Genomic DNA, 25,956 nt, shown 5'->3' with positions numbered 1-25,956 from the left:
AAAGTAGGAACTTCACATTGGCACTAATCAAATAGATCCCAAAGTGCCTCTCACAGCTCTCTGAAGTCTATAGGAAAGCCTCAGAAGATCTCCTCAAAGTAGCTTCAAGTCACATCAACATCCAAAATGCCTATAATGTTTCAGAAACTACTTCAAAGGGAAAGAGCTATACCCCATATTCTAATATGATAAATGACTTAATAATTTAGGCACAAGATAATTCTCCAAAGTAGCTTGTGGTTAGTCAAATATTTTCTACCCTTCTCTTGAGCAAGATAATCCCATTTCATAAGTAGGACTCCCTGTTAATTTAGTGTCATGATGAAATATTTGAACTGTTCCTTGGTATTTCTGCCTTAAATATTAGTGAGTGAACAAACTAAAAGAGCAATATAACTTCAATATATTTTTCCCAGTGATTTAGATATGGTCTTCTGTATTCATGTAGTGGTTCGATATGAAGCTACTGCCAAAGATTATTTATATTGATACTATATCAATAAGTGTTTGGGGTCAATATTGTTATCATATAATGTTGAATTCAAAGTATTCCATAAAAGGCCTTATCTTAAACTTCTTTATTTATATCTTTGGCAGATGAATCCATTTGGGCCAGCGGCTTCTTTGTGTCTTTTATTCTCAAATCTAGATTTTTTTCCCCCAGATACTTTGACAAGTTTCTAGTTCTATTATTTGTGGTTTATAACTTTTTGTGATTTTTTTAAAAAAAAAACCAGTAGCTCCTACGTTAAAATGACTTAATATAATCCTCTGCACCATATAAACCTCAAACAGAGCTAACAATTTAGCAAACACTTGGCCAGTGAAATTGAAGCCTAGAGTTTAAGGACCTGTGCAGAATCCCCAAAGCAATAGTTTTAGATGTGGTTTAAAGTGCTGCTTTCCACTCTAATACACTTCCATTACACTCTCCTGCCTTCCAGAGAGGAACCATTCGTCTTAAGTGCCATGTTCTCTGTCCATTTATTTTGCTCTACTTTGAGGGTGTGATTGATCCCTTCATTTTTTCCTCTCCATTGTGCTGTGATTGACAGCTTTGCAGGGCTGATTCCTCATCCCCTAGTCCAGCAGAAGCCTCTGGGAAGGGAACTCATCTCTTCACTCTTGGCTAATTTCATGGTTTTAGAGTAATTGGCCTACACAAAGCTTCTCAAACCTGTTTGACTATCAGACCACTTTTTAAAAATCTATTTTTTTAGATATATATGGCAGTAGAATATATTTTTATGTATGTATACAAACATGGAATAGATCTTATTCTAAGTGAGATCCCATTCTTGTTGATGTATACGATGTTGAGGTACATTTACACAGGAAAGCTATGTCAGATTCATGGACTACTTTTATAATTTTTGTCTGATGTTATATTCGAAAGATACCCAGAGGAAATCGGGAGAAATCATTCAAACCAAGAGTAAAATAGAAAGCAAAATAGTCTCATAAACTTATTAATAACTAAAACAAGTAATCAAACTTGACATGTTTCATTTATAATAAAGGTGTTGGAGTTATGTAATAGAGTCCATGGAATAGCCTGAAATCACTGAATGGAAATTCGTGGTGCAAAGGTGAACTGACTGATGTTGCCTGTGTCTTGCTGATGGCAAATGCTTTCCTAACTTCACAGGGGAGGCAAGCTCTAAAATCAAATGGTCTAGATTCCATTTCACTGTTTCTATTACTAGATGTAGATTTTGAGAAAATTATTTATACCTGTTAAGCTTCATTTTCTTTGTCTCAAAATGGATATAATGATGGTAAAATAGATATGAAATGCTTAAGTATAGGTAAAAAGTAGTGTGAGTCAGTGTTTAAAAGGGGAAGGAAGAGAGGAGTAGTGATTATTAGATAGATAACTAACTTTATGCATTCAGTGAGTCACCAGTGTCTGTAACAGATGAGTTTCATGGTAATCATTCAAAACCATTGAGTGGCACCAGTTCATATTCCTTTTTTGAAGAATGGGTTTGAAAATATGAACTTATTCATAAGAACTTCCTCTATATCTAATAATAGGATGTCTCCTTACATTGTATAAAAAGGGTGTTTATCGATATAAAATAGGATGCAAAGAAACATAAAGACAGCAAAAATAAAAAAGAAGTTGGAATTTTGGGGAGCCTCAGGAATGAGCTAGATAACCAACTTTGGCTTACATTATTCTGCAGGTTTTCTCTTCTCAGATTCTATAGAGGACCCATTCTACCAAATTAAACATTTTCTTAGGAGTGTCCAGCTATATAAGAATTTCTCTGTTGCTCAAGATGATGTTTATCCTCAAGAATATAGCAAAGAAGTAATTGAGAGTGTTAAAAAAGAAAGAAGTGAACCTCTTGAAGCCCATAATACTGATATATTTATAGTAGAGATGAACAGCATAGAATATTTAAATTGATATCTGTTAATAGAGAGCATGCTATTAAAAGTGAATTGATAAAAGATAAAATTTGTTAATATTTTTAGAAAACAAGATAATCAGTATAAAAAATGTTGTATTGGGGGACAAGAATTTGCAGGGAAACTTAATCTGATTTTTTTAAAGACTAGGTTTTGCACAGAGATAAAAATCAAATGTTCAGAGTCATTTCTAGGGTTTGGTGAGAATAATACTACCTTGATTCTAAAGGTCTTTGGAATATAGACTACAGCAACTTTCATTCCGAATCTTTCTAGCATTGTTTAAAGATAAGTGAGGTTGTCAGAGCTAGTGAAGTATCTTTTAGGTATTCTAAGAACTGCATTTTAATTGGTAAGGTTAAAATGAAAACTGCTCTTCTCTATGCAGTTATACTAATGGATTCCAAGAAAACCACAGTGTAAGAGTTTATTATAGTAAAAAAATAAATAAAAATAAATAAAAATTTAAAAAAGATATTGCAAAAAAAGGTTATTTTTGCTTATCAGTGATTTTACATCCTTTTAATTTACTCCTTCTCCCTTAGTTGGGTTCCGTCTCTAATTGCAGAATTTGGTTCACTTTATTCAAGAACTTCAGGTGTTCCCTTACCTCCAATTTCCAGAAAACATAGCAGCTTGACTTTGCTTTTTTGATGATGAAATTTTTCCCAGCACTTTTCCAGGATTTTTTTCCCAAATGATTAACAAAATAATGCTGTCACCACCCTCCCAGCATGATAGTTATGAACATGGCCTACAAAGGTTTCTATCTCTAGAGTAAGATCCAGAGTAAGTTCACATGCCACAAGAAAGGTTAGACATGTACGGATGTTATATTTATTTAAATATTGTTCTAAGTGATATTTCATGTTAATAAAAAAAATCAATCATTTGGGTTTGGAAAACAATCAACTGATGGTAAAAAAAATGAAACACTTAATTTTTAGAAAGAATGAAATCTTTGAGATTTCAGCATTTCAGCCAATCTTATGAGCTACCACCAGTAAACTTAGAAGGAAATAATTAGAATCTACTATAGAATTTGCAAATTCAGATCAGTGCCTACATAGCCTAAGGAAGAACCCTACCTTGAAGAAGAGTAATGAGTGAAAAGTGCTGGGTATGAAAGTGTAAGGGTGTGGTGAGGACAGCTGGTGAACCCAGGGACTGAGGCTCACTATCCATGTGAAAGAATGTGGGCCCATTATCGCCATATCTTGTGATTCCTCCAGAAAACCACAAGTGTAAATTTGATGAGAAATATTTTGAGTTTTAAAAACTGGCTAAAATCTGTTTATAAAAAAATTGGTTCTTTTTAGTTATATATGACAATAGAAAAAAAAAATAGGAATGGAATCCACCATATACTCTTCTTGCCAAACAAAACATCTTTGGGTAGCTTAATCCAGCTTAGTTCTCCTGTGATTATAGATATATCTTCCATATTCCTATTTTCTTGATGTCAAATGCCCCACTGCCGGGTTTCTGTTCTCGCGACTAAAAGGCTCAGGGGTCACTCCAGTTAAACTGGGCTAACTGGTCTGCGCAAAATAACCACATAAGAGACACAAATACCTTTTTATTTGGGGTCGCTGTGACAGCTCCTCTGACCTTAAGAGTACGCAGAGAGAGAGAGAGAGCGGGAGAACGTGCTAACTCCTTTTATTGAGAAGTTATTTAAATGAGGCAAGGGGTCAGGTTTTGGGGGCTGAGTCTATCTTCATGATGTCCACTGTCAGCAGGTTGACTGACACCTGGGTAGGCCACACCCAAGGGCACAGTAAGAGGAGGGGACACACACAAGGCACTTCCATGGAAGGTTCTATCCTAAACAGGGCAAGGGGATACATTACAAAGGAACAGGTGAGCATAGGGCTATAGACACCCATGCCCGAGACACCAAGAAGGGTGGGGAAAGCTCTGCCACATTTCTGTGACTGAGTGCCTCAGCGCCCAGCAGGGGAGTGTGACTTAGTCACATGTAAGGATGGTCTCCCACACCCCACCTGTTGAGGGGTAATTTGTTAAAATACTAGTGACATTTGGAAGAGATCTGACAGAAGAGAGACAGGAAAAATGATAGAAAAGTTTCTTGAAAAAGGTGTGTTTTCCTATTCATCTAGTATGGCCTAGGACCCCAGTCACAATAAAGGGGCTATAAATACCAACAGAGTAGTAACAGGAACAAATGAAGATGGAAAGCCACCAGACCTGTTGGTTGTTCAGGGTCATCTCTATTTTAAAATGGGTTTGGAGAAAGATGGTGGTGTGAGTGCATGTGAATGTGATCTGGGAAGGAGGGAATAGTAGACTGTGGATGATAAAATTGGTAAAATTCACTGGGAAACTGTTTCATGGTACACAAAAAAGAGAACATGTTTTGAATCTTGGGCATGCAGAAAACTTAGAATGTTCTCTATAAGTACAAGATAAGATTTCAATTAAAAACTTTTTCTATTATTTTTAACCTTGGATTTTCAATTATTAATGTTTCCAGCAACTCTATTCTCAATGAAATTTTTTACTTCTGAGCCATACATAAAGCATAGTAAATTTCACATTTTCTTTATTTTTTTTTTTCTTTTCTTAGTACCAGGGATTTGCTACCCAGGAGTGCTTGACCACTGAGCTACATCCCTAGCCACCCTTTTAAAAATATTTTGTTTTGAAAAAGGATCTCATCAAGTTGCTTAAGACCTCACTAAGTTGCTGAGGCTTGCTTTGAACTCACAATTCTCTTGCCTCAGCCTCCTGAGCTGCTGAGATTATAGACATGTGCCACTATGTCCCGCTTACATTTTTAAAAATATTTAAGCCTATCTGATTTAAGTTGAGATCATGATTCTGCTTTGAATCTGCTTTCCTTCATGTCATTCCACCATCTCTGCATTCATATGTGTGTTTGCGTGCATTTGTGTATGTGTGTGTGTGTGTGTATGGGGGGCAGAATTCCTGTCTGGAAATATTTACCCAAATTTTCCCTTTCAAACAAGAAAACAGATCTGAAAAAAGAAATAATATTTTCTATTATTTCCTAAAGGATTCATACAATAGTGTAAATCATGAGTTAAACCACTGACAATGGGATTTAATTATATTCTGACCTTTTGTGGCCATTTAATCTGACATTTGATCTCAGTTTCCAGTAAAAAGGAAAAGCTACTTTAAACTATTTTTGAGACAGTGAAAATCTATTACCAAAATGAGAGTGTGCCAATGTCCACAAATTGACAAATTAGGCAAAGTAGTAAGGCTTCATTTTTAATTTTATTAACATTTCTCACACTACTAACCAAGATCTTTTCCAAGAAGGAGATCACTACAATCCCATCTTCTAAGTTGTCAGCACGCATATAAAATTAATAAAAAATACTAACTGTGAATCTATGAGTTAATTGTAGGTAGTTATAGCCCATGGATCAGCCTGCCATTAAAACCAGCTTCACAATGTAAATATTAACATAACACAACAGGGTAGCACTAAAGGATCCCAAACAAAGGCTGTCCTTAATCCTGAGCCTGTTCTCCTTAGATGTCTTTTGCATTAGAAATTCATTTCACATACTGCATGCCAGGTTCTGCTTTAGGTACTGGAAATGGGGAATGAATAAGAACAGGTATTTCAAAATGAAAGATTTAAAAGGGATCAGCCTATAATATAAATGATGTGGGAAAAATACAAATTATGATACAACTTTGTTTTCTTAATTTTGACAAAGACATGGATTTGAAGAAACCCTTTCTGTAGTAAACTAATTTAGTACAACAATTGCATGGGGAATAACAAATGGGTTCTGCCTTCATTAGGGATGTATTTGTAGTGAGAGTGTCTATGGGGATTGTAGAAAACATGTCTCCTCCAAAGGGGTAATTTTCACTTGGCTCCAGTTGATGAGGTCATGTAAAATGTAAGGCCCCCTAGGTGGCAACTGTCCTAAGTATTTTAAGAGAACCAGGAAACCCAGTCATTTTGTGAAGTTTTAGCTTATTAGATCTAGACTGTCTATGCCAAACAGCAAAGCTGTGGGTCATGGTCTTCAGGAGGTTAATGCATTATCACAAAAGATCCATGTCGGGCTCTCAAATCATCACACTTCAGAACCTCCATGTTCAGAGTGTGGTCCCTGGACCAGTGACACGGCTATCACCTGAGAGCTTGTTAAGGATACAGGAATTCAGGACCTGTCCCAGACCTGCTGAAACAAAATATACATTTCAGCAAGCCCTTAAATGATTTGGTTCTAAATACCCGATAAACACTGGTCTAGAAAGACATCAAGAAGAATAAATTGATCTTTCTTTCAAGCCTGTGGCTTTGAATTTCCCTCTTTCTTCTTGTGATTTCTTGTGTCCACTCTTGTCTGTGTCACAGATATTTGGTCTGTGAGACAATAGCTTATCTTAACTTTCTTGGAAGTAAATGTTCAGAAGCTATACTACCTAGTGTTTCAGTAAATGGCTAGTGTACACCATCACATCACACTACTCCTTTAATATGATAGGAGATTTGAGTGTTTACTTGCATTATCCATGGGATCCTAGAACTCAGACCCCATTCTTTATTGCTCTTTCATCTAATTCCCTCTTTCATATACCCATGAACAAATGGGCAGTTTTGTAGGGAGGACTTTGGTTGGCTTCAGTTCAAACCAGTTGTCTCAGTGATTTGAATTATAAGCCTGTAGATGGTCCTTGGCTTAGCATTCATTTGGGTGCTGTGGCCCTTTCTTCAGTCTTTTTCATTTGTTGGTTGTACATATTTTTCCATCAGCTTCTCCTCAACTCCTGTTTTGTCCTCTTGTTTTTATATTGTGTGTGGAGGAGAAGAGGGAAGGGATTGTTGGCAAGTGTGTGGGGTTTGTACATATAATGTCTGTGTTTTTGGTATTCTCACTATTCAAAGCCTTGTAAAAATTACAACAGTTTTAGTGAGGTCTTCAGCAGATTGCTATGTATTCACTATGGATTCTGCGCTTGTTAAACCTACCTTCTGATTTCACATTTCTTTGTATCCTTTATAGTTCTGCCCTCAAGTGGTCTGCCTCTCAGCTGACCTAATACCAGATTGTTAGAGTCTGTAAACAAGTCTAGATGGCGCCTGGCATTTTGCAGAGGGAGTAGTTTGCGAAGTAACGCCAGCGAGAGCCGTTAAGTGTGGAGATTCCTTATTGGTTGACTGCTGTATCTAGTTCATGTTAATTAAGATAAGCTGTGTGGAATGTATATATATCCCTTCTGTCCTACAATAAACGGCTCCCACTCCTGCTGTATCAATGTACACAAGTTGCTCGTCACACCCCCACACCCGTTATTTTGCTGCAGCTGGACTGCGGCACCAGATCATTGTAGGTCACCAATAATTTTTACTGCCTACCTCTATTTGACAAGTTCTTGCTTTTTATACTTTTATTTCATTTGTAACAACATTACAAATTCAGTATTTATATCCCCATTTTATAGAAGAGACTATGATTATGGAAACTAACTAACTATAATCACACATATTTGAACAACACTGGATATTTAATTTATGGTATTATTTTTGCTATACCATGATTTCTCTCCTAAGCATGAGTAATTTTCTTGTGGTATTAGATCTCATTTCAACTCTCAATAAACTTCTCAAATTGAATGAACAGAAGTTTTATCATAGGTTTATATATATGCCATAGGTCAAATTGGCAAAAAACATATATTACATGATCCTATTATGTTTACAATAGGTAAGAGTAAATAAATTCTGGTTGGAAAATATATAAATGTAGAGAAATTAAAACAAGTTAACACAATTGTTTTAGAAAAATAGATAAATGGGCTGAAGAAGAAAGTCACTGGAACATAAGTAAATAATTTTTTAAAGAGAAAGAGAGAATTTTTAAATATTTATTTTTTAGTTTTCGGTGGACACAACATCTTTATTTTATTTGTATGTGGTGCTGAGGATTGAACCCAGAGCCCCGTGAATGCCAAGGAAGCGTGTTACTGCTTGAGCCACATCCCCAGCCCCATAAGTAAATAATTTTATAAGACTAAAAAATGGAATGTGATCATTCAGGAGCTAGTTTATCATGTGCCATCAGTACTGGTCCCTGTCTTAGACTCAGGATATAACAATCAACTTCCTTCCACAAATATATCCACAAGCAAAAATCACTGTAATTGCCTAAAACTTGGGTGGAATAGATGAGCTTATCATAGCCAATAAATATTCATTTTGTTCACTCTATCCAAAAGCCAACTACTAACAACCTCAAATGCTACCACCTCCATCCAAGCCACAATCATAACTCCTTTGGGTTCTTTCTACTTATCTCCCTGCTTCTTCTCAATCTATTTTCAACGCAGTCAAAGTGATCTTACTAAATAAGTTAAATGCTATCATAAAGTTATCAGAATATTCTGACAGATCATACATAGGATATGAAAGGGAAAGAGAATTAAGGTTTTAGCCCTACGAATTGAGAAGATAGAACTGGTATGAAATGAGTGAGGAAGAATATAGGAGTCACTTTGGATGAGGTTAAGTATCAGCAGTGCACTCTTAGAAATGCTATTTGAGAAGCTTTCTGGAGATTCCAGCAGGGATATTAGGTTAGCAACTGAATCTAGAATTCAGGAAAAGGTAAAAACTATAGTTAGTAATTTTAGAGTCAATAATGACCAATGACTATTTAAAACCACAAAAAATGATGAAATCTCCAAGGAAGAAAGTGTAAATCCAAAAGAAAAAGGTTTAACTACTGGTCCTGGAGGGAAATCAATGTTCAGAGGTCAGGGAGATGAGGAGGAAATACCATGGAGACTGAGAGGGAGAAACCAGGGACACAGTAAGAGGGAGGCCCTGGAGACTTAGGACCCTGGAAGCTTGCTGAAGAAGGGTTTCAGAGGAGAGAATGACCCTGCTACATCCAACACTACTGAGAAGTCATGTAGATGAGAACTAAAAATTGGCCAGTGGATTTAACATTTGAAAGTCACAAGTAGGGTATGGGAGGGAGGGAAGTTGAGGTCAGAAAATGCAGTGGATTTTATAAAATGTATTTATGAGCATGAGATTCTGGGTGATGCAGAAGACGTGTCCAGGTTTTCTTGCAGAGACTGAAATGATTCCTGAAGGTGTAAGGTCAATTTTGAAGCAGGGAAGGGTGACAAATCATAATTGCTAATATCTGAATCATGAAAAGACATAATTTCTTTGTCCAGAATTTAAAAGATGGTATGATTTCTTTTTCATTATAAACTATGCTCTCACTGAGATTCATCATTTGATCAACTTAATTTATAATATTTCTTTTTCTTCAGTTTGCTGTAATGTTCCTTCTGCTGTATAATGAGTGCCCTTTATTTCTTTTGCTACACTCTTAAATTTTTGACTGTCTTTTTTGCTATATTCGCCTCTAAAGCTGGAAATAGACTTATCAGTAAAAGAAGAGTATTTCATTCTCATCCAATTTCTTCTAAATTAAAACCCCATTAGTGCTTTTAGGCAGATTGGGCTAGTGTCTGCCTCTTTATTTTTATGGAAGGAGAACTTGGCAATTTTATTGAGTGGTGTATTTTAACTTTGCCAGTCTGCTATCTTTAGCTCTGTACTCACGGCCTAGGCATTCTGAGGGCAGCAGAAGGCACACATTCTGGGCTTGAAGAAATTCAACACATGTAATTTTTCAGCAGTTATAAAGTTCATCTAAATCTAATATAAAAATAAAACTCACCTGGAGATTGCTCACTCTACTCTCCAAATCTGGACTATCCTTGCCTGCCATATGCCACTTTCTCTCTTTCTGAGTTATGTACGTACGTGTGTCTCTCTCTCTCTCTCTCTCTCTGTGTGTGTGTGTGTGTGTTTCTTTTTTCTTAATGAATTTTTTTTTTCTGCTCTGACTCAAATTCAGGCTCAGCTGGTTTTCTTTATACCAGTTAGAGTTAAGCAACATCAGTTCCTTAGAGTTTCTGTTTGGGGTCACTGAGTTTGTTTCCCAGTACTGTCTTTTGAGTAGCATATAAGAAGTGCCCTCTGGATGCAGCAATAATTGTCCGATACACACACACACACACACACACACACACACACAGGTACATGGGTAAAAAGTGTTGAGAGTGGAATAAATTAGTTTATAATAAATGTATTTCCATTTATTTGGCTCTGAAACAAGTAATTTGTACTCTTAATTTCTATATCTAGCATTAAGTTTTAGTCATTATGTATTTTATTTAAAAAATTATCTCCTGAAATCTTACTTTTTAAATATTAATTGGTATTAGAGATTCTCCTAATGATCTCTTCTACTTAATCATCTCTAATAGGAATGCTGCTTTAGCTGAGATTGGTTCCTAGACCAATGATTCTCACTGTATAAATTGGTTAATTTCATCAAACCAGAGATTTGTCAAACTGCCCAACTGTTTGATTAAATAAGCTTTTCATTGTTGTTGTTGTTTTAAATATTATGTGGACTGACCTTGATGTTGAAACCAAGTGTATAAGATTATGCCAAAAGGTAAGTGGTCATGAATACCAAGCAACACAGAACAGAATAGAAAGGCATAGCTGTGCTCTTTAAATTTACTATAGGACTGTTGCCAGGTTTTCTTAATTCTATCCTAACTTGTTTTGTGCTTAAGATCAAAAGTTGTTTTCATGACTATTTCATTCCAATTATGTCTATTCTAATTTTCTTTTTCACTTTATCCAAACTCAAGTTAGTGTTCATTTTCTACTGTGGGGGCCATTCCATATGGTTGCTTTAATTCAAATACTAAGAAAGACATCTGAAGAGAGTATAACAGTCAATACACATACCAAGGAATGAATAGTTATTTTCTTAATTACAGCCTAGTGGTAGCAAAGTCCATATATTCTCTCCACAGTTTCCAAATACCTTTGAATGCATCTCGTTATTTCATTAAAGAATTGCCCTTTCCCTGGCTGTAGTGATGCACGCCTGTAATTCCAGAGATTCAAGAAGTTGAAATAGGAGGATCCCAAATTCAAAGCCAGCCTCAGCAACTTGGTGAGGCCTTAGATAACTTAGCAAGACTCTGTTTCAAGATAAAAACATAAAATAAAAAAGGGCTGAGGATATGGCTCAGGGTTTAAGTACCCATAAGTTCAATCCCTGGTACAAAAGAAAAAAAAAAGTTGCCTATTGATACCACAAAGTATCATATATGTCTTCTGGGACCTGGTTCTTTAAAAATACCAATTGCAATATCAAAATATAGATTCAAGATAAGTAGATATATTGCAAATTGTGGAGATTATTCTGGGGGAAAAAGTTCAAATGTACCATCTTTATAATTGTTCCTTGTAGTCAACAAGGGGAAAAATGTTTTTCTTTCCCATGCATTTTTAAATATCATTAGTAACTCATTTCATTTGAAAATATTTTTATTTATATTTTAGATTATTGCCTTAACTACTTCATTTGTGGGTGAAAAATAACACCATATAATTTTGAAATTAGAAAAGACCTTCAAAACACATTAGTCAAATGATCTCAACTTAAGGGATTGATGGAAGTCTAAAGAATATGTGTGATTTATTTGGGGGTATGGGTGTTTAGTGCCATAATTTCTTGTATTTTCTTTTTCATATTTATTTTCAAATATACTCAGTTAATTATTTTTTATGTAATTAGTTATGTAGTTATATACACTGATTTTTTTGTTCAAATTTAATGCATTTCTCATTTTTTGAAAGTTTTTTTGGAATTAACCCTAATGTAATATCAAATAGAAATAATGTTTAGCTTTAAGAATAGCAATTAATTTATATTTTCATTGAAGCTCTATTAATCGACGAAACCTATATAAACATTGTACAAAATTTACTAGGGTAATATGCTACTGTGTTTTGATCTCAGTGGAAATTTATTGACCTAACAAGAACATTTGGATTTCTCTTAACTTCTCGAACCACCATGCCATGGTTGCCTCCTTTCACTTCCGTAAGAACAGTTCCCACCATCTACTGAGTGGTTAGCATGCAAGGAGACCTTGCTCCCTATGGTTCACTTCTGACTAGATCTAAGCTCTACCATCTCTAGTCGTTCTTGCTGAAAGTTGTGATACCAGGAGTATATAAAACTACAAACGTGGATTAATTAACTCAGAAATATCAGACCTGGATTAGTGATAGATATGCAAAGCAGAGAAGGCCAGTTTATCTTTAGTGAGAGAAGAAGGAAACAGATTAAAGCAGGCATGAATGAAGACATCAGAAATAAATAGATGTCAAGGAGAGAGCAAAAAAAGCATTTATTCCCAAGAGCTTTCCATTTAATTTCCAATCACCTGTTTATGGCTTTTCTAGATCTCGAGGAATGACCTTAGGGCAGACAAACCTCTGAATCTATACAGTAAACCCCTTTTGGACTACATCTTTTTTGCATGAATTTATATTTGCTGTAATGGACATTTAAAAACATGATTTTTATATCTGAATGACATATTGAGACAATCATTAATAATTACAGGAAAGGAAAAATTACTTTTTCATATTTATTTTTAAATATACTCAGGTAATAATTAATAATATAATCAGTTAATAATGGGGGAGGTTTGAGGGATTAGAGAACATTCAGGCAGTGCAGCAAACTGTTAAAATTATGACTGAGCCAGTCAGCCTGAGTTCACATGTTAGCTCCACCACACACTAGCTGTGTGATTTGCTCAAGTTTCTTCCCTTCTCCTTCTTAGTAAAAATGAAAGAGTCTCTCTTCACAGAGTTGTTGTGAAGACTTAAGGACGGTTCATGGAAGGGTTCAGATGAATGCCTGGCATATTGTAGGTCTGCCTAAGTGTTAGCTATTCAACTACTAACATTTTTATTAACCAGGAGCAGAGCAGCTAACCTTAGAGTATAGATATTATATACCTAATTTTCTGTTAAGAAATCTGAAATGCTGGTAACCATCTTCTAACATTATAAACATCTAAGACAAAGTGAATGAGTCAATATATCGGACCCTTGCATGATACTGGGTGTGTTATCTTTCTGTTACTATGACAAAATACCTGAGAAAACCAACTTAAAAAAGGAAAGATTTATTTTGGATCCATTTCAGTGGTTTTAGTCCATGCTCATTTGCCTCTATTGTTTGCCTCTGGGTCATGTCAAGGAGCATGCAGAGGAACAAAGCTGCTCCCTGCATGATGGCCAAGAATCAGTGAGAGATCACTTGTCTTATAATAAAACCTCTCTCCTGAAATTCATAATATATGCATCCATGAATAGATTAATCCATTCACTAGGTCAGAGACTTCAGAATCCTGTCAACTTCCAAAGACCCTACTATTAAACCTTGCTGCATCTGGACAAACCTTGCCTTTGGGGGGATATTTAAAATCCTAACCATATCACTGGGACAGTGAATAGGCTCAGTGTTAACTGATTGCACCATTTCTTATCTGTCATGTACTTCTAAATAAGTGTGAACGTTTATGAACTTTTCTTTCTCAGTGCAAGTAGCTAAACAAAGTTGGTAGCCTGTGTATTAAGCACAAAGTGATTGTAATATAATTTTCTTCCATAATATTCTGGAAAGCCAGAAATAAACTACTCCCATATAAAAACTATAGAGTTGTGGTTGGATCGTGGTTTTTAGCAATTTTCTTATATTTTATATTTTTAAACATAATGAGCTGCTCCATGTAAGTAGCAATCACAAATTGCATGTTTGTGAGCAGGATGTTCCAAAACAACTTATATACAAAATTGCTTATTTCCATATAGACTTCTAATTACATATTGAGAAATAAACATAAATATTAAATTTACTGTATTATAAATATAATATAAAGCTAACAACATATGTCTCAAGAAAGTATTGGAGCTGACATATGGTTTATAACTTCTTATGGGCTAAATATATTGTGCTTCACTGAAAAACTTGGAAGTCTTATATAAAATAGTTTCCAATGGGTATCTCTTACCAATATGCATATAAATATGTTCCTAGAAGAAGAAACAATGATACAAATATTTTTAAGAGGATAAATACACTTTGAGAAGAGTATATACTTGTTATTCTTTCACTTTGGGTGTCTAGACAGGTTTTGGTGATACTAATTTCATTTTACAATCATGTTTGGATTTTCCACTATTTTTCTAAAAATAATATTCATCATAAAAGCACAGGCTTTCTTTGATAACTATCTTAGATATAGTTGAAATACCCTGATTAATGGGTGGGTTTTTCCAGTGTTTCACTTTTCACAATATTTCAGAGAAACATTCAGCATACCATTCTAACAGATTTTCTTCTTTCCATAATTTATAGATTAGATTGCTTTTTCTGTATAATGACAGTACTTTATCCTTGCTTATGAAAATACACTGAATAGTTTATATTTAAAAGAATTTGAAAGTAAAAATAAACCATGAGTTCCATCATTCAGAAAAAAGAATATGAGTGAAAATAGGTGGACAGGATATAAACCATGGCCTTTCCATCTGCAGGTGGACACTGATCAAGGTATTTAATTTCTCTCAGCCTCAGTTTCCTTATCTGTAAAATGAGGATAATAATATCTTGTAGTCATGGAATAAAGTTGGATTAGCTTGTTATTTCTCTTTTAATTGAGACTAGTTCCTTATTAAAACATTCCCTAATGCAGTATACTTTTGAATTTTTTTAAAAATCAACTATTTTCAGGAAGTTTAGGCACTTTTTGATTGTCTTGCCTTATCTAATATGTTCATAGAAGTAGAACAATTTTTATGGTTTTCTTACATACATGATTTTTTATGAATGCTGAGTATATTGTGGGATAATCTCTTTCATCTTTAGAACAATCAAAGATTCCATTGAAATCATTATGGTCTATAGTTAAATGTATTTTTTTAAACTACCACATTTTACTTTAGACACAAAAAAATGAATGTCTAAATATGGGTTTAATATACATTTTCCCCTACTGGGATAGATACCCATTAGAGGACTAAGATATGTCATCCTATTTCAAGGATCATGTAAATGTCTTTGCTATTGTCATTTTTGAGACATCTTTACAATGTTCCTACTGTTTTTATGTTAAAGCTCTTGTCAGAACAGCACTATTGTACTATCAGGGTGTTCTTAAGCTATGTCCCACAGGGAGTTCAGTTAGAAAGGAGACTGAGGGCACTGAGGGTGTAGTTCAGTGCAGGAGTACATGCTTAGCATGAGCAAGGCCCTGGGTTCCATCCCCAGCAACAAAAATGAAAGAAAGAATATAGAAAAGAGGAGGGGGTGGATGAAAGAGAGAGAAAGAGAAAGAAATGGAAAGAAAGAAACAAAATTGGGATATTCTTATTTTAAACAGATTGTTAAAAAAAAAAAAAAAAAAAAAAAAGCATTTTTACCTAAAAAGGATCCCTTGCCTGTATCTTAGTTTGTGTTTGACCGGAACTTCATTCAGCAACTGGCTACTTTTGGGGCCCCAGAAGTCTTCCTCCTCATTGAGAAGCTAAAGTTCCAACAAATCCTCTTAACCTGCCGTTGGTGACCTAGAAGGCCTCTGGCACCTAAACAAGTGACATCTGTGGAAGAATAGAACTGTCAGCACACAGGGTATACCCTCTATTCTACGTTCAAAAGAATACCCTTGAGTGTAGAGAAATAAGGCTGCTGGTATTAAAGATGGTAGCTAATAAGGTAAATTAGGAAAACCATGTGAAAGCAGGTTCCCTGCAATAGTATAGATGCTAATTAGCTAATCAGTAACAACAATATAAGAGAAAAGGGAAAACTCACAAAACTTTCCTATTTGGGAGAGAAGTGAATGCAGTACCTAGAAAAATAGTATGTGCACAATGAAGAGGTTCTGTGTGAATGACAGCAGGAATGAATGCCCTTTGAGCAGGGCTGCATCATGTCAACCAGCCACTGGCTCTAGAAAAACTGAAAGTGTCATGTTGGTGGAAGGACAGAGTGTCATCTCAGCATGAACAGTGGCCCAAAGCCTCAGGACTCCTCAGTTTTTTTAAAAAAAAAAAAAATGCCAGAACAGGTGATCTGTCCTAGAGTTCCCCTGAGAGTATGTGATTTAATCTAGAATTAATCATAAAATCAGTCTCTCCTGTTGACCAGTGGGAGTATGAAAATTTTCTAACCTCCAAAAGTTTATGAGAGTCTCTTCTTCAAACCTGAATTGCTTCAGATTTTCACTTTCAATTTTATATCTGTGTTTCTGTTAAAAGATAAATAAATAGGGGCAGATTACAGAATATATTGGTTTATTTTCAATTAGGACTCATTGAATTGCATTCTATATTGAATTTTCCCACAACATTCTGGTAAATGATCTTTTGCTCTATATATGCAAATGACTATTTATAGTCATCTCTAATTAATTTTAACTTAAAAGTATCTATAGCCTGATGGAGAAAAAAAATTATTCCACAGTGTTGATCAAAATCAGTCTTTCAGACTTAGAAATTTATTTCAAGTTTCAATTATTTATAATAGTCTATGAGTACTTTGAATTCTATTACCAGATGTATTTATTTTAATAGAAAATTAATGTTTTAATTCATTTGTCATTTGTTCAAGGAAGCTGGGCCATGTTAATCAGAAAGATCATTATATCATTGAGCATACATAATGTAACTACATGATGTTTATATTCCAGTTTCAAATGTACAGCATGTATAATCAGTTTTATGTTTAAGTTAAGCCTTTTTCTCTTACTTTCAGTGTCATCTGAAAAAATAGCAAAACTGTTTTTCATCTGTTAAAAGGATACCTACTCCGATGAAGTTTATGTTCAACACTAAGGCAGTATAATGTAAATTACCTACAATGTAGTACTGTTGGGGTTTGATTTCTACACCCCAAAAGACATGCTTAAATCCTACTCTGTATCTGAGAATGTGGCCTTATTTGGAAATAGAGTATTTGCAAATGTAACTCTAATGGAATCAAACCCCATTAGGGTAGATCCTAATCTTGTGACTGGTACCATTATACAAAAAGGGAAATTTGGGCACACACACAGGGAAAGTGCTTTATAACTATTGAGGTAGAGAATGAAAGGATGGTTCTATAAACTGAGGAGTGCCTAATAAACTTGTTACAAAATATTGTGTTTATTTGCAGTCAAATGCTCTACTCCTGAGCCATACCCCCTATTGTGTTAATTTGAATTGACTTATTCCCAGTGAATAAGATCTGAGTACTAAAAATTTAAAAAACAAAATGTTTTAATTTGTGAATTTCACAAATCTATTGTATAGTGTAATTGACCCTTGAACAGCCCAGAGGTTAGAGGTGCCCACACTCTCCCCTAATACTTGAAAAGCCACATCTAGCTTTTGAGTCTCAAAAAACCTAACTAAGAGCCTGCTATTGACTGGAAGCCAACCGACTAGCATCTATTTTGTATGTTATATTTATTATGTGAGGTAAAAATAGGTGAGAACCATGAGAGATCACTTTTTACTGCAGCAGACAATTTACTGGAGAGACTAAATGCTCAGACTGAAATGATTAGCATCATGTAGCATGTTAAGCAGAACCTGGCAAACTTGAGCTCACCACCATTACAACCAGAGGTGGCTACAAAATTATGACGTGTAGAAAGTAATGGAGTTAATTTTATGTGGTTATGATTTAGTACTGCAATTTTACATTTGTCTATATTTGACTATGAATGGTGCCACTTAGTCTGTTTGTACGTATAAGTTTTGATTAACTTTCGCTTTTTACAATAGATTTGCATATATTTTATGATAGCAAATAAGCAGAATAGAATAGCAACTACACGTATTTTATGCATTCATGATATATCTTAATTTCTTGATATTTCAAGATTATGTGGCATGTCTGAGTTTTTTGCAATTATTGCAAAATTTTTAAAAATCTGCCTAAAAGTAGATCCACATTGTTCTAATCTGTGTTGTTCAAGAATCAACTATAATTCACACTAGAACTTTTTTTTTATAAATCAACATCATGCTAGTGATCTGCCAAAACACATTTTCCTCACTTTTGAAAACTGATCTATCTTGGTTTCTTAAAAGCATCTTATTATTATCTCTATAATTCTTAATACATGATTTTTTTCAAGAATGTTGGAAAGAAGTAGTGCCCTTAAAGATTTCAGTATATTTAAAGTAACTTCATAATTTTTATTGACTTTTATCTTCAGTTATTTCAGTAACATTTACTAATGTTTCTTATTTTCAGGTTTCTAGTTTCATTAGAGTCACAGTTTTATTTAATGAAAGTTCATGTATGACATGAAAAATGTGCATAGTGGAAAAAAAATTTAAAATACCATATTTGGCCCTAATACATGGTGTATGTGGTTTTGTGATATAGTTTTACACACACAAACACACATACACACACGCACATTTTCTTTTACTTCCTATCTCTTGTACACTGCAGGTCTTATAGGAGAACCATTTAGCTAGATTGAAAGGACAAACCAAAGGCATTTCCTTATGCTAATACTGGTTAAATCAATATATCATGGCTTTAATTCGCTGTCAGGAGCTTCATTCATTCATTCAGTCATGATCAGGGTATGGTAGAGTATTCTAAAGAATTCTTGCAACAGGGGCTAAGGCTATGACTCAATGGTAGAGCATTCCCCTAGCATGTGCAAGGCGCTGGGTTCGATCCTCAGCACCACATAAAAATAAATAAATAAACTAAAGGTTAAAAAAAAAGAGAATGAAGATTTCAATGATGATCATGGTTAATATTTATCAACTATTTAACCATGTACCAGGCATTATTCTCAGAATTTCATATATACTGCATTAACATAGTTTGATTTTTTTTATAGGTATCAGGCTAATTTGACTTAGACAAATTGTACTTTATTAGAAGATTAGCTCCTGAATTCTGGGAGTATATATGTAAATGACAGTAACTTAACTATGCTATCCGTGGTTGAAGGCTAGAAATAAAACATGAGTTGAGTGTTTTTCTCTCCTTAAAAGATTAGTCATTAAAATGTTCACACAATTCTTAACATGTGCCAGGCTCAGAGCTTTTTCCATAGGATTTGAAAAGTGTATTTCCTTAGTCATTTGTCCCTTTCTCTTTCTTTATATTGTACAAATCCTTTTTCAGTTTGTTGTGGATCTTAGATTTCTCATGCAGCTTTTTAATTGTCATTTATTTATTTATCAAATTATTTATTTATTTTTGAAGAACACTTACCTGGATTGTAATATAGGTTCACTGAACGTTGACTTTTTTTTTCCTTTTTTAGTTTTTATTTCTTTGTGGATCTTAATCATATCCAGAGCAGAAGACCCCACCCCCTCCATCTGAGCCATGACATTTTAAGGAAGCCAAGTTGAGGTTTTATGGGATGTTCTGCTTTTAATTGAATCAGAATTTCAGCAGATGTTTAGCTGGTTAATGCTTCCCATAAATTTTACATTTTGTATCTATGCCAACTTTTAAAACTGCCTTAAAAGAGAATCATTTAGCATTCTTCAGCAGACTAATACTATTGGTCTTACTGGCATGTAAATAGATCATGGCTTTGATTCACTGTCAGGAGCTTCATTCATTCATTCAGTCATCAAGCTGTCGATCAGTCAATTATTTGAGAATGTGTAAGATGATTTTTAGCAGCGCACAGATGATATATGCTGCTTGTACTTCATCTGGCCTCTGAGTGCAGCAGTCACTTTGATATTTTAGTCAGGGGTGCTCTCTAGTGTTTTGCTGCAGATGTTTCTACATGATGAAATTGCAAGATAAATGATTTTGCTTTTATTTAAAAATCACATTTGAAGGGCAATTTCTTTGTTTTGGGGATTCCATTAAAATAAATTATGATCACAGGCATGAATTGAATTCTCTCAAAGGGTTAACTAGTACCCTGTGGGATAACTATACTTCTTGGTTTTTATTCCGTATGTGGATATAGAGTAAAAGATCCATGGGGTTTTGTCTAGTCTGTTATGGGATAAAGCAAATATTGAATTTCTTAAATATCCTGCAAAAACCAATGTTCAGATACCTGTTTTCATTCAGGAAAAAAAAGCAATTTAAGCTTATTATAATAATTAAAACTTTTATTAGTTTAAAAAATGCATAAGGGGCTGGGGTTGTGGCTCAGTGGCAGAGTGCTTGCCTGGCATGTGTGGGGCACTGGGTTCAATCCTCAGCACCACATAAATAAATAAAATAAAAGAATTGTGTCCATCTACAACCAAAAAAAATTTTTTTTTTTTTTTAAAGAAATGCGTGAGTCCTTTGTATGGTTCAGTGATCTGGTGTTTTCTATTTTATACCAAATATCTGTCTCAACATGGATAATCTTTGCAAAATAAATCATTTAAGTGGCTTGTAAAAAATCTAAGCCAGAGTAGCTCCATTTAATTTCTGATGATTCTTTTGTTTGTTTATATATGTGTGTGTTTGGAAGATATGCTGCTTCCTTTGGATTCCAATTGTCAAATCCTCGAAAACACCCTAACAAAACCCTGAATGTCTTCCTTCATGCCTTTTAATCCTCTTCTCTTCCTTCTCTGCAAAAATGTCTCCTCCCTGGATTACTTCCTGACCAGCTGCAAATTTTCTTTGGCTTTTATTCCTTCCCCGGAGTCAAGGGGGGCTAATTTCAATATGCAATATGTGTAATTAGTTTTTATTTCTAAATAAAATAGTGGACAAATCATGAATTTCACATGCTTTATTCAAGAATGCATCAGTAGCTATTGTGTGAGTGATTAATTTAAACCCAACACTTTTATAATAGTTAAAAGCTCTTTCTGTCATTGCACAGAGCCAGGGAGTATATTTAGGATTTCTCTGAAATTTCCACTTATATGGCCCTCTGGAGATCTGTCAAATAAATAACAGATGTAGAGATTATCAGTTACTTTTGAATGCTTGACAAAAACAGACACACAAGCCAGGGATTTCCCACTGGATTTTTTCATGTTAAAAGAAAGAAAGACATACCAGCCACAACATGGAGTCCACACAGATAGCGTATTCTTTGCATTTTTTTTTTGTTTGCAATTTTACTATTCTATATCTCCAAAATCTTGTTGGGATGAGAAGGGTACCTTTCCTGTGATCCCTGAAGATAGTTACTCTATCTCTGAGGAATAAATTCACTGCATTATCTTTTCCTGTAGAGTTATAAAGAAAAGAAAGTTTTAAAAATTGGTAATATGTTTGCCATGTGTACACTGTGGACTCAGGCATTCCTCAGTCATTCATTTTATCCCACCAATATTTACAGAGCATTTCTGATGAGCTTGACCCTGTCCAAGCCACTGGTGATACAGGAGTGAACAAGACAGAGCGCTGAATCACATGAAACTGACATTCTAATAGTTGGGGTGTTGGGGGCAACTGGAAGAGAAAGCTATGATGTATCAAGTAATGATAAACTCTTGAACAAAATAAAGCAATGTATGGAATGAGCCAGGGATGGGATTGCAGTGGGGACAAACCATTTTTATCAAGAAATTTAAGGAACCCTGTTCTGACATGGTGATGGTTGAGCAAAAACATAATTGAAATGAGAGAGTGAGCTATTTGTATGTTTGTAGAGGAGCATACATATGAGCAAGGGAAAAGAGATTATAATGCCTTGAAGTTGGACTGATGTTAAAGGAGATTTAGATTGCACCTGATTTTTAAAATACCAAAATAAAAGAGACTATATATTACTCGAATATCCAAATAATTGGATATTACTTGAAAGAATAAATGACATTGGACAATATATACAACTAGCTTAATATTTTATTCTGAGAAAAGAAAACCACAACTCCTGATATTGTTTTGAAGAAAAAAACGAAAGAGCATTTCCGATTGTACCTTCTATAGTCCAGCTTATTCAACAGAAAAATACAAAAAAAGAGAAAGAAATGATTAAATCTACTAAGAGAAACATGATAGAGAAATGGCATTAGGAACAGAGTAAAAGCTCTTAGGCATTAGTTGAGGTGGGGGAACAGTAGGTTTTCCACTGATTTTCAACAATTCTAAAGTACAAAATTTATCCAATACTTTTTTCTGTTGCATTAAAAGATATTTTAATCTATTAATGACATTCCGCCTAAAACATCCAAAGACAAGGCATTTGCAAAGACATTTGGTTAAAAGTATATCTTTCTACCAAACTTTTGAGTTGGATCACAATGGATGCTGATTATGATAGACATTAGGATTGACAGAATACATTACTGAAAATCATGACATAAATGTTAATTTCATCTCAATATCCAAACCACCATTGCTTTAGTATTACAGTGATTTCTAGAAATGTAATATTCTCAGAGTGATAAGAGTTTCAATGAGTAATATTTTATAAAAACACCAAGGATACAGACGATGGAATTCAATGCTAGAAGAAAAAAAAATAATAATATCCAGGCTATTCTCTGACAATAGCACAAGTCAAGCTGATATTTACTGTTAAGTCTAAATAGACTTATAAATAGAATATTAATTATTGTCTGAAAATTACAATGTAAAACAAAAGCCACATTTAACAGAGTATTATTCCTATAACTTGCAAAACATAATACCCAGTGCTTTAATATCTACTGTTGATGTGTTCCATGCCAGATGCTGTGGGAATAACTTGACCTGAATTATCACTTTAACCTTCAGTATAAATAAATTACACAAATACTGTTCTTACTCAGTTCTGTGTATGAGAAAACTGTGACTTACATTATTAACTTGCCCACAATTACAAAGTTAATAACTGCCAAGGCAGGGATTACAACCTAAGTAATGTTTCTACATCTTATCCTCTTCATTACTTCAAATATTAACTTTAAATTGAAAATACTAATTGATAACTTTTATCAGGATATCAAAAAACAATTTGAATGAGCAATAAAAGGATGAAGAAGCATCTTTTTTTGTCATTAGTCTTGTTCAATTATTTTAAGTGTGTTACTGAGTATACTTACTTCTTGGGATTATACAGTTTAACATAATTAATGATTCACATGTTAAAACAGCTCTGTTTTCTTCCAGTGTCTTTCTTGTGGTACCCAGGTATTGCCTGTTCACACTCTAGTCCATAACCTGCCCTTCAGGAAGCTATATTTTAACTTGTTTGCCTGTGCAGCTGTGAAGGATACTGTGGGAAGTTGAAGGGGCAGGGCCAAAGTCCAGGGTGTTTCTTGGTGCCTGCCCTCTTCCCTCCTTCCCTCCCTTCTTCCCTCCCTCCCTCTCCCTCCCCCCCCCACCCGCTATGGGGAGTGAGTTGGCATTTCATACTGGAAGTGTGGCCCCTCCTCAGTGGCCTTATAGCTTCCCATCTCTAAAGCCCTTTTCCCTCTTGCTGTAAAGGTGATGGTAGTTTTCTGTTCTTGCTAAAACCTGGGTTACTTAAACATCCCTATTTTATTTATTGCCTTTCCATCATTTCAGTTATTAACATCAAATTAAATGTCTTATGTTTATAATACCAAGAGGGGCCTCTTTTCCCTGAGGACCCCGACTCCTACACTAACTTTTCATATCCAAAGGCTGTGACCATGTGGATCCTCATAACTGATTGTTTCTGTTCTTAAACCTGAAAAGAATAAAATGGAATCTAGAAAAATGAATTCACCCGTACCCAAGTTGGCAGCATTGTTTTCTATCAGAAGGGTCAACAAATGATATGGAATCTAAATTGAATAAATCATAACCAAGCAATAAACCTGCCTTTCTATATGGAATTGTTATGATGTTACTCTCTTCCTTCCAGACCCTTGGGATTTCACTGACCAACATTTTTAGAGCTCTTCCTAAACAAAACACATTAAATACCATTTACCGACTCTTCCTTTGCTTACAGCTATTTTCATTTAGAAAAATACCACCTTGCATATTGCAAATGCATTATGTAAACCAGTGATCCATAAAGAAAAACTATTTGGCTGAGTATCATCACAACCAATATTACAAAGACCTTTTATGCCAGTCAGTCCAGAGCTGTTAAATTTGGATTCTTTTAGCATGTCCACACCTGTTCTATTTACTGGAAAATGTACCAAGTAGTTTTTGCTGAAAACTAACCAAAAACTCCATGTCTTAAGGCAGTGACCATTTAGTGCACAAATTTTTGGATTGACCATTTGGACTGGGTTTATTGCTGAAACTCTCTTGTGCTCCATGGACTCACTTATGCTTGTAATCAGCTTCTGGTCAGTGAAATGACTGCTTCTGTGGATTATATATGGCCCTCAGCAAGCTAGTTTATGATGACCTCATCTGGTACTGTGGGGTAACTGGAGCTTCTCTCCAAATGAATTTTCATCATACGGTAGAATTGCCAAGCTTTTTTACATGGCATCTTAGAGTTCCAAGAGCAGCAAGTAGGTAAGGCCCATTGTACAAAAATCTTCCCAGGCTCTGCTTACATTTATGTTTGCAAAGATTGCAATGGACAAAACTAATCAAATGGCCAACCTCAAACCAAGGTTGGAGAAATAGATTCCATATCATTACAGGAAGAGTAGGCATTGTGACCATGATTACACTCTACCACAGAGACTATATATACAGCTACTCCAGTGTTTCATTCAAAGAAAGAAAAAGAATAAAAAAGAAAGCTTCTTTTAAGGAACCAGATAGGAAAAAAGTATTTCAAAGACAACAGAATATGTTTGTAATGAGTAGTAATATCACAGAATGAGAACAAAAGTTTGGTGTCGGTGTGTGGAGAAATGGATGCATAGGAGAGCAGACTCAGTTGTGGCTTACTGTAAAGTGAAGGCCACGCTATGGTCAAGGTTTTCTTTGCTTTGCCAACTCTTGACAAGGTTTTCCACATGATTTCAAGTATTGGTTATACCAGATGAAGTATACATATGTGATTTATTTACAACTTCCTTATCAGAAGTCTCACGTATAGTAGTCTGACTCTCTAGGTATACCAGTTGGGTATCCTGCTTCACTTCTGAAAATGCTCACAGGGTACTATTGCAACTCTGCATTGGTGGGCATGGAGAGAGTAAGAAAGATATGTCAAATTAAGCCTTTGTCTTATGTTTTTACCTACTTTCTAATTTCCTATTTTACCAAAAAGAAATATATATATATATATATATGAATTAATACTCCTAAGTCTGTAAGTCTTAGCTTTTTTCTTAAACTCAGATATGTTACCTAGCAACCACTCAAGGACATCTTTATATCTTTCAGAAAAGGCAAAATAAATCAGATTAACTTAGCAAACATCTGTTTTCTTATGAGAATAGTCATGTTTTCATTGAGACAGTATGCATGTACACTGTTCTCTGTGTCAATTATACTCCCTTTGCATATATTGGATCAGATCAACAGAATTCTGGCTCTCAAAGAGCCACTGTTGATTCAACTATATTGAAAACCCAATTAAGCTTTGATTGTCTGGTGGCCTTTTGTCATTGTGGGGGCTATGTGATTAGAATTTGAAGTGAATAACCCATGATTTCTGTAGAGAACTGAATAATCACATTTTGGTCCTGGAAATGATAATATAAATGAGACAGATTTAGAACTCAGCACTATTATACACAGTATTCATCACATAAATTTAAAGTACAAATTTTAAGAGCTCTAGGTTTCTTCCATCCAC

At 34.7% G+C, this 25,956-nt stretch overlaps 1 protein-coding gene across 7 annotated transcripts in view; it reads left to right on the top strand.

Annotated features, from left to right (window-relative positions):
* The window catches only part of Nav3 (neuron navigator 3), a 781,792-nt gene that overhangs the window by 494,449 nt on the left and 261,387 nt on the right, over window positions 1–25,956 (top strand). The gene's annotated exons all lie outside the window — the stretch shown is intronic.

Source organism: Ictidomys tridecemlineatus, chromosome 6, assembly GCF_052094955.1.
Source record: "Ictidomys tridecemlineatus isolate mIctTri1 chromosome 6, mIctTri1.hap1, whole genome shotgun sequence".
In the NCBI taxonomy this organism is placed as follows: Eukaryota; Metazoa; Chordata; class Mammalia; order Rodentia; family Sciuridae; genus Ictidomys; species Ictidomys tridecemlineatus.
This window is presented reverse-complemented; position numbering and strand designations above follow the sequence as displayed.